This window comes from Convolutriloba macropyga, chromosome 11 (genome assembly GCF_964194025.1).
Source record: "Convolutriloba macropyga chromosome 11, txConMacr16.3, whole genome shotgun sequence".
Classification (NCBI taxonomy): domain Eukaryota; kingdom Metazoa; phylum Xenacoelomorpha; order Acoela; family Convolutidae; genus Convolutriloba; species Convolutriloba macropyga.
This window is the reverse complement of record NC_134478.1, coordinates 32,804,419-32,818,320: the sequence shown is the minus strand read 5'-3', so window position 1 is coordinate 32,818,320 and position 13,902 is coordinate 32,804,419. Positions and strand designations below refer to the sequence as shown.

Genomic DNA, 13,902 nt, shown 5'->3' with positions numbered 1-13,902 from the left:
ACCGTTTCGACTTTTCGAGTGCTTAACGCTTCTGAATTTTGACAATCAAAGTTGCGCTATCTTTTTGCGTAATTAAATTGCTTTCCTTCATTTTTTAAACAGCTTAACTGGAGTGGCGGCAGTTCACTTCTAAAAGTCAGATGAAAAGTGCGCCGAAATAGGTGTAATTTGATTTCGGTTAGCGATACGCGTTCTTTTATGGTTTACAGACTGAGGATAAAGGTTGAAGCCAGGAAAAGCGTAAATCAGGTCTTTCAATTGGTGAAGGAAGTTTTCCTCGCGGACAGATACGGAGTGAAACAGCAAGCTGGGATCAATTGTTGTCAACGGAGAGGGCGAGCACAGGAAGAAGGCAAAGCATAAAAGATGGAAGATAAGTGAGCAATAACAGCAATAGAAAAAAATATATCAATTTTTTCTGAAGAATTGGAGATCGCCGAGGGCACAAGTTGGTTGTGATTCCACTGTAGTTTGTCGAATATAGAATTAATTGGACTACAACGGCTGTCCTAGCTGTTCAAATATTCTGAATTGTTGTGATAAACTTATTAAATAGCTTCAGATACTGCTTGAGACCTGGGCTCCTACACCATGGTTAACCTTCAAGTTAACCAAGCTATTGATCAACTGAGTATTGACAACCCCAGCCTGGCAAATATATTATATATTGTGAACAGTGAGATGACTGCCCTCAAGAAAGACATTCAGAGAAAAGATGAAGACATCGTGTATCTCACCAACTGTATAGAGGACCTTTCCGAAAGAGTGCTACAACTAGAGCGCTACAGTAGAAAAGACTGTCTTATATTCAACAATTTTCTCTATGATCCGATATCTAACAAGACGCTGCAGGACCAAGTCATCGATTTCATCAACGACATATTCAACTCAAATATCCCGCCGGAAAATCTGAAAGCCTGTCATTTCCTCAAGAGTGGAGTAGAAGGGCAGTGCTCGGTGATTGTTAAATTTGTTTATTTCGCTGACAAAAACTTTTTGTGGAGATGCCAATCATTTCTCTATGGAGTTAAGAACAGCCGAAACCAACAGTTTATAAGCATGAAAGAGTGCCTCCCTGAAAAAGACAGGGAAATTCTAAACTATGCTGTAACCGAGAAACATCTCAAAGTTTCTACTAATAATTTTGCTGTGAAAGCTGAAGTAACGAACAACGAAGGGAGACGAGAGTTTGTGGAGGTACGAACAAAAAATGACGTCGATAGATTTGAAAACGTGGCAACTAAGAAGAGGACTCGAAAACAAGTAAACTCTGTGCCGTCACAACCAATGGAAGTAAATGCTTTGGGCAATCCGAATGTGCAGTCAGACAGCTTCACTGCTTCAAGCCTTCAACCACCACCATTGACCTACCATCCCATTGCCAACTATCATCAACCAATAATCGGTAATAGGAGAGCAAGAGAGCCTACTCCGGCAGAGGACCGGTATGAGCAGCTACTCCAGGACCTAAGGGAAAAAGTATCAGACCCCGAAACATTGAAAGACTTTGTGCTGGGTATGATAGGGAACTCTCCAAATCCTAAAAGTTGCGCTATAGATCCAATGATACTTTTCGTGCTGAAATCTCTTAATGTGCTACATATTAACACGCGTTCTCTCAGAAAACACTATAATGAACTAGAGGCACTTATACTAAGTCAGCAACAATCTCCTAAAATCTTAGCTCTTACTGAAACATGGTTAAATCCTAATGATGAACCTAACTGCTTAGCTCCTCCAAATTACAAAGTGTTTAACAAAGCTAGAGACACTCGTGGGGAGGCGTAATGATACAGTGTTTGAACTCTGTCTCTTTTATTGATGAACTTGACTCTCCGTTTGAAGAATGCCTTTTCCTAAACGTCAAATACCATGATAATATATTTTTGATAGCTGTGGTTTATAATCCACCGAGAATAAATAAACTGCTTTTTATCGATAAACTTGGTCAATTTTTGGAAAGTTTATCGAAGGGCTTGCCTGTCTTGATTATGGGAGACATCAACATAGACGTACTAAAGCAAATTGATGCAACTCTAAGATATCTAGCAACTATAGAAGCAAACGGATACAACTTTTTAAACAACAAGATAACTCGTCCTGCCTCAAACAGAGGGTCATGCTTAGATCATGCTATCTGCAAAAATTTTGATTTAGGGATGATCTCTGTAGAAGTTCTAATGCATGAAAATTATAGTGATCATTTCCCTGTGCTTTTCCAAGCGGATCTCAAATCAAAGAACCCTCCTTCCAGTAAATATATTACTTTCAGAGACACCAGTTGTCTAAAATCAAGTGAAAGAATCAATTCCTTTTGCGAGTGCCTTGTTCATGTTCTTAAAAACAAAGAAATAACTAGTTTTGGGACTTTTCATTCCACTTTCATCGAAGTTTTAAACAAATATGCGCCGATAAAACGCGTAGCTCCATCAAAGGTTTTCTCCCGACCAAAATACTTAACTAACAGGATAATTAATTTAAGAAACAAGCGAAACCAAGTGCACCGTAAATGGAAAAATAGCAAAAACCCACAGTATCTCCAAACCTTTAAAGAATTAAGAGTACGTGTAGAAAATGAACTCAAAAAATCGAAGAAAAATTTTTATTTCTCTAAATTCAATAAATGTATTGGTGATAGAAAACAAAACTCTTGAATGACTTGAGAGGTAAGAGTACTGATGCTCGTTGAATTGATCATCTCTGCTTAAAGACAGGCAGTATAATCATTGAAGATATCCAGATTGCTGAAAAATTCAATGAGCATTTCTCTAATATTGCGGAGACATTGCATGGCACTATAAAAGAATCAAATGTCAGTCCTACACAGTTGTTAGAGTGTAATGGATTTTTCAATTTGGCTGAGACCAAAAACTATTTCGGAAATAGAAAACATCATTCAAGATCTCGATAACAAAACCTCATCTGGTGCTGATCACGTAAGCAATATAATCGTTAAAAGCTGTTACCGGCAAATAGCGCCTGTTTTGTCTGGTGTTATCATCAGTTCATTCAAAACAGGCATTTTCCCATCGGAGTTGAAGCAATCAATTATAATACCACTTCACAAAGTGCAAAAGCGATCTGAATAATTATCGTCCCATTTCTCTTCTAATGGTTTTCAGCAAAGTGTTTGAAAGAGCAATGTACAACAGAGTATACTCATTTGTCGAAAGTTTTGATCTTTTGCATAAAAAGCAATTGGGATTTCGAAAAAAGAATTCTACAGTCGACGCTATTGCAGAAATCACGGAAAAAGTAAGAGAAAACTATCAATCAAATCACATGATTACTTTATTTTTGGATTTATCAAAAGCCTTCGATTGCATCGATCACGCCATTTTGTTGAAGAAGCTAGATTTCATTGGTATCAGAGGACCATGCAAATAATGGATGAGCAGTTACTTAAAAGATAGAATGCAATTTGTTTCCTGCAATGGCGTTTATTCTGACCAGAAACCAATTAATTGTGGGATACCCCAAGGGTCAGTATTAGGTCCTTTTCTTTTTCTGCTCTACGTAAATGATTTACCGCTTGTTTGTAAGATCAGTGAAGTTTTTCAGTTTGCTGATGACACAAACGTAACTGCCATCAAGTGCTCCCATGAAGAACTAACGGCAGACATCAAATCTGTGTCCAATTGGCTCGATAGCAACAAGCTTAAACGAAATATCGAAAAAGCAACACAGGTCAACATATCACTAGGAAGTGCCTCTAGTTCACCCTTTGTTCTAAACGGCGTTGAAGTGAAAATAGAACTATTGTCGTTATTTAGGCGTAATCATTGACAATAAACTATCATTCAAGCAGCATGTAAATTGCATTATCAATAAACTCAGTAGACAATGTGGAATACTGTGTAAGTTAAGGCACTACGTTCCCCGAATGCTTTTACTACAGTACTATCAAATGAATATATAGCCATTAATTCAATATGGCCTTTTAGTATATGGCTGTACATCTTATACAGCCCTTGTTCCTATTGAAGATATACAAAGAAAAATTATGCGTATAATTCATTTTAAATCTTTCAAAGAGAGCGTTACCAAGATAATGCTGGAAACTAACAACCTGACAAATCATGAACTTTAGGTTTACGAGTTAGTTAAGTTTTTTTCCCGATCTATCCTCAAGATGCACGCAGAAAGTTTTCTTAATAATTTTTTTTCTTTGGAAAAAACAAGCATTTTTTCAACCAGAAGATCAACTAAAAACTATCTAAGTGTTCCAATGACAAAAAACAAACTACAGCGCTGCTCTATAAAGTATCGTGGAAGTAAACTGTATAGCCTTTTGCATGAAAATTCCATCATCGACGGTAAAGACCTTACAAATCAAAACTTTTCGTCGACTGTTCATAGGATTAAAGATAATTATATTTTAGGAAATCAAGAGCTGTCAAGGGAAGTCTTCGGTCTGTAGTCGTAGAAATAATCATTAGCCATTATTCAGTTAGCTATAATAGTTTCTAAGACCCTTTCCTCCTTAAAATATAATTAATCGAAAAGTTTTTGGGCTAATTGTTGGGAACCCTGTTATCCTTGATGCGTGCTTTGCAAATTAAGATGATCTTAACAAAAAATAGTTGCGGTGCCTTCGTAGAAGGCACTGCGGTTCGATTTCTGCAATCAAAATTTGATTTCTCTAAGTTCGAAAGATGTTTTTTAGGAGTTTTTGTCTTCTAATATGCAATTTTGTCAACAATTCCCTTTTTTTCTCTCCTTCTTACTGAACGAAGTTTGTGTGTTCTCTTAAGTCAGCTCTTAAATACGATAGAAGCCGGAAAACAGAAATGAGTTGTTATAATATTTTTAAATTTTGAATGAATCACATTTTGTTTTGGAAAATCAGTTTTTATTTAAAAAAAATGAATAATGTTTTAATTACGTTTTTCGTCAATGATGAAATTTAAAATGCTTCTCGTTCTTCCGGGCACGCTGTGAAGTAGGTCGAACGACCTCGTTGCGTGTCCTGTCCTTGCTTTAAGTTCAATATACTCTGCTGATTGTGCTATTTTATTTAATTTTTGTTATTTTGTATTTATTTTATTTATTTATACTTTGCAAGCGAGGATAAATTAACACTCTCTCTCTCTCTCTCTGAAACTATTTATATTCCACATTTGATCAGCAAATGTCATATGTGATAGGTTTGGTTATCAGGCGATTTTAAGCTAATCACAACGAATGCCCTCTATTTGAGTTTGGACGTCAAAAAACGCTCAGCATTGTGAAAAAATTCCATGGTGATAAATATATCATAGAAATATCTGCTCTTTACGTCACCGCAATGTGCGTCTGAATAATCAGTGGTTTTGGTGTTTCAGTATTAAAGATCTGGGTCTGATTGTCACGAATAACCGCACGTAGTCATATTACGTAAGAAAAAGAGTCCAATATGCGGTCAAAGCTTTTTATTCAACCAAAAGAATTCAAGGAAATAATACTTTGAACAAGAGAAACTCATATATTAATTTCATTGCATCGATCATCAATTATGGGTCATCATTATAAAGATCACCTAAAAGAGATCTCTAGGAAAAGCTGCTTCTTGGAAAAACTTTGCCGAGAAAGCTAAAAATAGGACTTGTTACTCCTGAACATTCTACAGTTTTCATTGTATCAGGAACTTTATGACATCCTTCTGTTTGCGAAAATTTTGAAATGAAGTTAATATCTGCTAGGGGTAATATGTCAAAATCTGCAAAGTTTGCTACAATAAAAATGTTTGATAAAATGTCAATCCGACTTGTACGTCCTTGCCTGTCACTTGGCAAATTTGTGCAACGAATACGTTAAATACGATTTAATTTTTCAATGGACTACACAAATAAAATTTTTAGGCTTTACTTTGCTTTCCTTGATTAAAACTGCATTGAGAGCACCCATGCGCCAGGAGATCATCATGAGGATGCTCAAACTACCAGGAAGTGAAAAAATTTAAAATAACGAACTCTATATGAACTACTTCTAACCTAAGGTCCTGTGACCTCTGGATCTATTAAAGCCTTATTATTATAAATTAAATAAAAGTTAGTTAACGGTGAATTCAGGAAAGGAAAATTTGAGTTTTATATTTTACTTACAATTCTGAAAAAACCGACAAGCTGCGGTATACAAATTGAATTCTATTGCTTTCAGTGGAATGTTTTTTAATAGCGTCAGCTACGGAAACAAACATAAAACATTAAATTGAGTGTTGAGTTTGTATAAAAGTCTGGTCTAATATAAGATCTTTTTATGAAGGATAGTGTTAGCTGAATGGCTTTTTTCGAAAGTAGTTAGCTGAATGAAATTACAAACACAGTATTTGGAGCACATCCGAAAGTTTTAACGTTGACAGCAGACTGAAATTAAACAACGTATGGTAGCGATCTGTAGTCTTGCAAAGGGTCGAGAAGTTGAGTGAATTGTCCTCCGATAAGAATTACAGGAATTAAACGAGTTTTTATAAATTTTTATATACGGCTTCAAGTGGTTTGCGCCGCAAGCGGCGTGGAGAATGCTTAATGGCGGACAAATAGGATAATCTAAGTCTTATTTTTATATTTAAGAAGGAACGCAGAACAACCTACACAGATTGCAACAGCAAATGTGATTTCTCTTTCTCTATAGTCTGATGTGTACTGAATGCAGTCGGATTCGTCTCTTGCTGCTCTATTTTTTTTAGTCAATGTCGCAACTGAGAAAAAGTGGAAAACGTTAAACATCAATTTTTCCCTTAATTGTTTCATATTTCAGTTTCAATTTTAGTTAGTTTTTATTTTTCGAATCAATAGTAAAATGTTTGTCAAAAGTGTATTGTCCTTTTTTTGATGACAGATCAAAGGATCTATTCAGGACACAAATTTTATATTTGCTGCCCATCACCTCGAAACTAAAAGTATTTAACGTTTTGATGCACTTTTGAAACATTTAATCGAATAGTGCTTTTTCTATGACAAGGCGGCTGAAATTTCTGTCAAAACCTTCATCGCGATTTTATTCAACGTTTCCTGTTCGTGGTTTATGGTGAATTGTCTTCTATTTTCAGAACCTTAATCTGCATCATGATAGCTAATTCTTGCTTTTAAAATGAGTTCTTACAATTTGATTTAAAAAATTATTTATTGTTTCAACATTTGAAATATATGCGAGGCCGGCTCTTTATCTTCCGTCAATTCACTTTTTTGTTGCAAGTTGGAATAAAGGAGCTGTTTTAAAGATTGAAAAGAAAGTTTTGATTCAAGTAACTTTTTCACGCACTTTTCGGTTTTTGAGTGATTTCAATTGCTCTCACTCGAAAATAAAGTTTGTGTTCAAACAAACCGATTGTTAGAGATGCGATTATGGGGCCCTGATAGCCGAGTGTTTAATACCTCTGGCAAGGTGAAGGAATCTGACTCAGGAGGTTGGGGTTCGAACCCTACATTCGTCTGATGTTTGCACTCATACAATTTTATGCCCCGCCTGTCATTCGAGAGCTTCTTTTCCGACGTTAGTTGGTTTATGTTTAATCAATTGCTAGAAAAACTGTCATGAAGCTAGATTAAAATATCTAATAATAATCATTTAATTTTTTAAAAAAAGATTAGGTATTCAAATGACAATACTGAAATTTTTTTTGAAAAAAAGATTTCTTCTCGCAAGCTCGTGTGTAAAGTTTTGGTTAACATATATCAGAGACTGTTTTCGCAACGACAAAGGAAATTGTTTTAACTTCTTGAGTTTGGAAAAAATAGCACAAGTTTTAAAGATATTGACTCATTCTCATAAATTTTTTGGGCACCTAACTTTGGAGATTTAGAAAATCATATTTTTCTTTTAAACATTTTTGCAAACTAATGTTGTGCATTGTTAAACTTCCGCTTTCTAACCGTTGATCATTTTTTGTGTTAATGTGACATGAAATAACAAGTGCTTCTTCAAACAACATTCGAAAACATAAAGACGGGAAAGGCACCCACTTGTGGAAATAGCTAAAAAAAGTTTTTTTTTGACATCATTACTTCCGACTTAATTTGATTAAGCTAATCACAACGAATGCCCTCTATTTGAGTTTGGACGTCAAAAATGCTCAGCATTGTGAAAAAATTCTATGGTGATAAATATATCATAGAAATATGTGCTCTTTACGTCACCGCAATGTGCGTCTGAATAATCAGTGGTTTTGGTGTTTCAGTATGAAAGATCTGGGTCTGATTGTCACGAATAACCGCACGTAGTCATATCACGTAAGAAAAAGAGTCCAATATGCGGTCAAAGCTTTTTATTCAACCAAAAGATTTCAAGGAAATAATACTTTGAACAAGAGAAACTCATACATTAATTTCATTGCATCGATCATCAATTATGGGTCATCATTATAAAGATCACCTAAAAGAGATCTCTAAGAAAAGCTGCTTCTTGGAAAAGCTTAGCCGAGAAAGCTAAAAATAGGACTTGTTACTCCTGAACATTCTACAGTTTTCATTGTATCAGGAACTTCATGACATCCTTCTGTTTGCGAAAATTTTGAAATGAAGTTAATATCTACTAGGGGTAATATGTCAAAATCTGCAAGGTTTGCTACAATGAAAATGTTTGATAAAATGTCAATCCGACTTGTACGTCCTGGCCTGTCACTTGGCAAATTTGTGCAACGAATACGTTAAATACGATTTAATTTTTCAATGGACTACACAAATAAAATTTTTAGGCTTTACTTTGCTTTCCTTGATTAAAACTGCATTGAGAGCACCCATGCGCCAGGAGATCATCATGAGGATGCTCAAACTACCAGGAAGCGAAAAAATTTAAAATAACGAACTCTATGTGAACTACTTCTAACCTAAGGTCCTGTGACCTCTGGATCTATTAAAGCCTTTATTATTATAAATTAAATAAAAGTTAGTTAACGGTGAATTCAGGAAAGGAAAATTTGAGTTTTATATTTTACTTACAATTGTGAAAAAACCGACAAGCTGCGGTATACAAATTGAATTCTATTGCTTTCAGTGGAATGTTTTTTAATAGCGTCAGCTACGGAAACAAACATAAAACATTAAATTGAGTGTTGAGTTTGTATAAAAGTCTGGTCTAATATAAGATCTTTTTATGAAGGATAGTGTTAGCTGAATGGCTTTTTTCGAAAGTAGTTAGCTGAATGAAATTACAAACACAGTATTTGGAGCACATCCGAAAGTTTTAATGTTGACAGCAGACTGAAATTAAACAACGTATGGTAGCGATCTGTAGTCTTGCAAAGGGTCGAGAAGTTGAGTGAATTGTCCTCCGATAAGAATTACAGGAATTAAACGAGTTTTTATAAATTTTTATATACGGCTTCAAGTGGTTTGCGCCGCAAGCGGCGTGGAGAATGCTTAATGGCGGACAAATAGGATAATCTAAGTCTTATTTTTATATTTAAGAAGGAACGCAGAACAACCTACACAGATTGCAACAGCAAATGTGATTTCTCTTTCTCTATAGTCTGATGTGTACTGAATGCAGTCGGATTCGTCTTTTGCTGCTCTATTTTTTTTAGTCAATGTCGGAACTGAGAAAAAGTGGAAAACGAATTTTTCCCTTAATAGTTTTTCTTTCTGACAATCCGTTGAAGTGGCTAATTTTAGTTAGTTTTTATCTTTCGAATCAATAGTAAAATGTTTGCCAAATGTGTATTGTCCTTTTTTTGATGACAGATCAAAGGATCTATTCCAGGACACAAATTTTGTATTTGCTGCCCATCACCTCGAAACTAAAAGTATTTAACGTTTTGATGCACTTTTGAAACATTTAATCGAATAGTGCTTTTTCTATGACAAGGCGGCTGAAATTTCTGTCAAAACCTTCATCGCGATTTTATTCAACGTTTCCTGTTCGTTGTTTATGGTGAATTGTCTTCTATTTTCAGAACCTTAATCTGCATCATGATAGCTAATTCTTGCTTTTGAAATGAGTTCTTACAATTTGTTTAAAAATTATTTATTGTTTCAACATTGGGAATATATGCGAGGCCGGCTCTTTATCTTCCGTCAATTCACATTTTTGTTGCAAGTTGGAATAAAGGAGCTGTCTAAAAGATTGAAAAGAAAACAAGAAAAGGAAGTTTTAGGGGATGGATAGGGGGTTGAGGAAGTTAAATTAATAAAGTGTATTTGCTCTCGAAAGAAGTTATTGCCTTCCGCCGGTCGCCCGAGAGCTTTTCTTTCGGCGTTAGTGTGTTAATGGTTAATTGCTCCCGAATGAGAAGCAATTATTGTAAACGCTTGTCTTTTTTATGCAAAATTTTTGCTTGACCGTTTTGTGCTTTTATTATGGAAAAATTTTTTCTCTAGTAACTTTTTCACGCCCTTTTCGGTGTTTGAGTGATTTCAATTGGTCTCACTCGAAAATAAAGTTTGTGTGCAAACAAACCTATTGTTAGAGATGCGATTACGGGGCCCTGATAGCCGAGTGTTTAATACCTCTGGCAAGGTGAAGGAATCTGACTCAGGAGGTTGGGGTTCGAACCCTACATTCGTCTGATGTTTTGCACTCATACAATTTTATGCCCCGCCTGTCATTCGAGAGCATCTTTTCCGACGTTAGTTGGTTTATATTTAATCAATTGCTAGAAAAACTGTCACGAAGCTAGATTAAAATATCTAATAATAATCATTTAAATTTTAAAAAAAAATTGGTATTCAAATGACAATAGACTGAAATTTTTTTTAAAAAATTTCTTCTCGCAAGCTCGTGTGTAAAGTTTTGGTTAACATATATCAGAGACTGTTGTGGCAACGACAAAGGAAATTATTTTAACTTCTTGAGTTTGGAAAAAAATAGCAGAAGTTTTAAAGATTTTGACTCATTCATAAATTTTTTGGACACCTAACTTTGGAGATCTAGAAAATCATATTTTTCTTTTAAACATTTTTGCAAACTAATGTTGTGCATTGTTAAACTTCCGCTTTCTAACCGTTGATCATTTTTTGTGTTAATGTGACATGAAATAACAAGTGCTTCTTCAAACAACATTCGAAAACATAAAGACGGGAAAGGCACCCACTTGTGGAAATAGCTAAAAAAGTTTTTTTTTGACGTCCTTACTTCCGACTTAATTTGATTAAGCTAATCACAACGAATGCCCTCTATTTGAGTTCGGACGTCAAAAAACGCTCAGCATTGTGAAAAAATTCCATGGTGATAAATATATCATAGAAATATGTGCTCTTTACGTCACCGCAATGTGCGTCTGAATAATCAGTGGTTTTGGTGTTTCAGTATAAATGATCTGGGTCTGATTGTCACGAATAACCGCACGTAGTCATATCACGTAAAAAGAGTGCAATATGCGGTCAAAGCTTTTTATTCAACCAAAAGAATTCAAGAAAATAATACTTTGAACAGGAGAAACTCATACATTAATTTCATTGCATCGATCATCAATTATGGGTCATCATTATAAAGATCACCTAAAAGAGATCTCTAAGAAAAGCTGCTTCTTGGAAAAGCTTAGCCGAGAAAGCTAAAAATAGGACTTGTTACTCCTGAACATTCTACAGTTTTCATTGTATCAGGAACTTCATGACATCCTTCTGTTTGCGAAAATTTTGAAATGAAGTTAATATCTACTAGGGGTAATATGTCAAAATCTGCAAGGTTTGCTACAATGAAAATGTTTGATAAAATGTCAATCCGACTTGTACGTCCTGGCCTGTCACTTGGCAAATTTGTGCAACGAATACGTTAAATACGATTTAATTTTTCAATGGACTACACAAATAAAATTTTTAGGCTTTACTTTGCTTTCCTTGATTAAAACTGCATTGAGAGCACCCATGCGCCAGGAGATCATCATGAGGATGCTCAAACTACCAGGAAGTGAAAAAGTTTAAAATAACGAACTCTATATGAACTACTTCTAACCTAAGGTCCTGTGACCTCTGGATCTATTAAAGCCTTATTATTATAAATTAAATAAAAGTTAGTTAACGGTGAATTCAGGAAAGGAAAATTTGAGTTTTATATTTTACTTACAATTCTGAAAAAACCGACAAGCTGCGGTATACAAATTGAATTCTATTGCTTTCAGTGGAATGTTTTTTAATAGCGTCAGCTACGGAAACAAACATAAAACATTAAATTGAGTGTTGAGTTTGTATAAAAGTCTGGTCTAATATAAGATCTTTTTATGAAGGATAGTGTTAGCTGAATGGCTTTTTTCGAAAGTAGTTAGCTGAATGAAATTACAAACACAGTATTTGGAGCACATCCGAAAGTTTTAATGTTGACAGCAGACTGAAATTAAACAACGTATGGTAGCGATCTGTAGTCTTGCAAAGGGTCGAGAAGTTGAGTGAATTGTCCTCCGATAAGAATTACAGGAATTAAACGAGTTTTTATAAATTTTTATATACGGCCTCAAGTGGTTTGCGCCGCAAGCGGCGTGGAGAATGCTTAATGACGGACAAATAGGATAATCTAAGTCTTGATTTTATATTTAAGAGGGAACGCAGAACAACCTACACAGATTGCAACAGCAAATGTGATTTCTCTTTCTCTATAGTCTGATGTGTACTGAATGCAGTCGGATTCGTCTTTTGCTGCTCTATTTTTTTTAGTCAATGTCGGAACTGAGAAAAAGTGGAAAACGAATTTTTCCCTTAATAGTTTTTCTTTCTGACAATCCGTTGAAGTGGCTAATTTTAGTTAGTTTTTATCTTTCGAATCAATAGTAAAATGTTTGCCAAATGTGTATTGTCCTTTTTTTGATGACAGATCAAAGGATCTATTCCAGGACACAAATTTTGTATTTGCTGCCCATCACCTCGAAACTAAAAGTATTTAACGTTTTGATGCACTTTTGAAACATTTAATCGAATAGTGCTTTTTCTATGACAAGGCGGCTGAAATTTCTGTCAAAACCTTCATCGCGATTTTATTCAACGTTTCCTGTTCGTTGTTTATGGTGAATTGTCTTCTATTTTCAGAACCTTAATCTGCATCATGATAGCTAATTCTTGCTTTTAAAATGAGTTCTTACAATTTGTTTAAAAATTATTTATTGTTTCAACATTGGGAATATATGCGAGGCCGGCTCTTTATCTTCCGTCAATTCACATTTTTGTTGCAAGTTGGAATAAAGGAGCTGTCTAAAAGATTGAAAAGAAAACAAGAAAAGGAAGTTTTAGGGGATGGATAGGGGGTTGAGGAAGTTAAATTAATAAAGTGTATTTGCTCTCGAAAGAAGTTATTGCCTTCCGCCGGTCGTCCGAGAGCTTTTCTTTCGGCGTTAGTGTGTTAATGGTTAATTGCTCCCGAATGCGAAGCAATTATTGTAAACGCTTGTCTTTTTTATGCAAAATTTTTGCTTGACCGTTTTGTGCTTTTATTATGGAAAAATTTTTTGTTCTAGTAACTTTTTCACGCACTTTTCGGTGTTTGAGTGATTTCAATTGGTCTCACTCGAAAATAAAGTTTGTGTGCAAACAAACCTATTGTTAGAGATGCGATTACGGGGCCCTGATAGCCGAGTGTTTAATACCTCTGGCAAGGTGAAGGAATCTGACTCAGGAGGTTGGGGTTCGAACCCTACATTCGTCTGATGTTTTGCACTCATACAATTTTATGCCCCGCCTGTCATTCGAGAGCATCTTTTCCGACGTTAGTTGGTTTATGTTTAATCAATTGCTAGAAAAACTGTCATGAAGCTAGATTAAAATATCTAATAATAATCTTTTAAATTTTTTAAAAAAAATTAGGTATTCAAATGACAATACTGAAATTTTTTTTGAAAAAAAGATTTCTCGCAAGCTCGTGTGTAAAGTTCTGGTTAACATATATCAGAGACTGTTTTCGCAACGACAAAGGAAATTTTTTTAACTTCTTGAGTTTGGAAAAAAAATAGCAGAAGTTTGAAAGATATTGACTCATTCTCATAAATTTTTTGGGCACCTAACT

General features: G+C 35.0%; 1 protein-coding gene across 1 annotated transcript in view; it reads left to right on the top strand.

The window, feature by feature from the left end:
• The first annotated feature begins 533 nt into the window (after positions 1–533).
• The window catches only part of LOC142349105 (SWI/SNF-related matrix-associated actin-dependent regulator of chromatin subfamily A member 1-like), a 63,445-nt gene continuing 50,076 nt past the window's right edge, over positions 534–13,902 (top strand). The window contains exon 1 of the mRNA XM_075400517.1: positions 534–556. The gene's annotated coding sequence lies outside the window, so the exon portion shown is untranslated. The remainder of the gene's footprint in view (positions 557–13,902) is intronic.